Below are 1,188 nucleotides of genomic sequence, written 5' to 3' on the forward strand. Positions count from 1 at the left end.
CAAAATTTCCTTTTTAATAATATTAAATTTAATTATTATTTATTATTAATTGTTATTAATAATTTTGTTTATTTAATATTTAATTAAAGGATATTATTATAGTTATTTATATATATAATTATTAATTAATTTAATTAAATTTTAATTTAGTTAAGTTTAGTTAAGAATGGAGGTTAATAAATGAATTTTTAGATTTACTTAATTAATATTATTAATACTTCTTTTAATAAAATTATAAATTATTTTTTTTGAAAATTGATATGTATTATTTTAATAATTTAAATAAATAATCACCTTAGATTATTTTGGAATAATAGACTCAAAATCAAATTAGTGTAATTATGCAATTATTAAAATATAAGAATGGGGTAAATAGTAAGGGTTAATTTGTAAATTGTAGGTATTTGAAAACTTACATTGAACAAAAACTAAAACCTTTCTATTAGCTCAACTATATGTTTTCAAATCAAACCAATCTATGAGACTACTCTGTTATCTATATGTTGTTTGTACTTTGGGTTTTGGGTTGACTAGGGTGTTGACCAATTTTAGGACATCTACCAGAGGCTTGGGAGTTTTGTGTTTGTGATATTATAATTTTTTGATCTCAATCTTTTAAACTCAACTATGGTAATGTGCTTGGTATGCTCTATAATTAGTAAATTTGGACTCAATTTTTGATGAATTTTGGTCAAATTTTTGACTCAGGTTGGTCAAAATTTTGACCAAGCAATTTGTGGAAAATTTTCTCATCAAAATTTCTACCAACTTGCAGTTGGTCAAAAGTTTGACCGATACATTCGTCGAAAAAATTTAATTTTTGCTAGCTCTAATTTGTCATTGTTGGTCAAAATTTCCACCAATGTTTGGTTGAGTTTTTTTTAGAATTGGTGGAAATTTCAACCAATTCTTGGTAGAAAACTATCAAGAATTGGTTAAAATTTCCACCAATGTTTGGTCAATTTTTTTAATAATTGGTGGAAATTTCGACCAAGTCTTGGTAGAAAACTATCAAAAACTGGTCAAAATTTCCATCAATGTTTGGTCAAAATTTTGTTTATGTTATATCAAGTAATTGTTTCTTATCTAAGATATTTAATTTGCAACCTTTTAAATATCTGCAAATATAAAGTTGGAGCAAGAGAAGTTTTCTTCTCAAAGGTATCCTCTAATTGTAAAGTGTCCATG

General features: G+C 24.2%; 1 pseudogene; it reads left to right on the top strand.

The window, feature by feature from the left end:
- The first annotated feature begins 363 nt into the window (after window positions 1-363).
- Window positions 364-1,188, top strand: part of LOC149561653 (microtubule-associated protein TORTIFOLIA1-like) — a 21,940-nt pseudogene continuing 21,115 nt past the window's right edge.

This window comes from Cupressus sempervirens, chromosome 4 (assembly GCF_028749045.1).
Source record: "Cupressus sempervirens isolate cs-2001-9-10 chromosome 4, ASM2874904v1, whole genome shotgun sequence".
Taxonomy (NCBI): domain Eukaryota; kingdom Viridiplantae; phylum Streptophyta; class Pinopsida; order Cupressales; family Cupressaceae; genus Cupressus; species Cupressus sempervirens.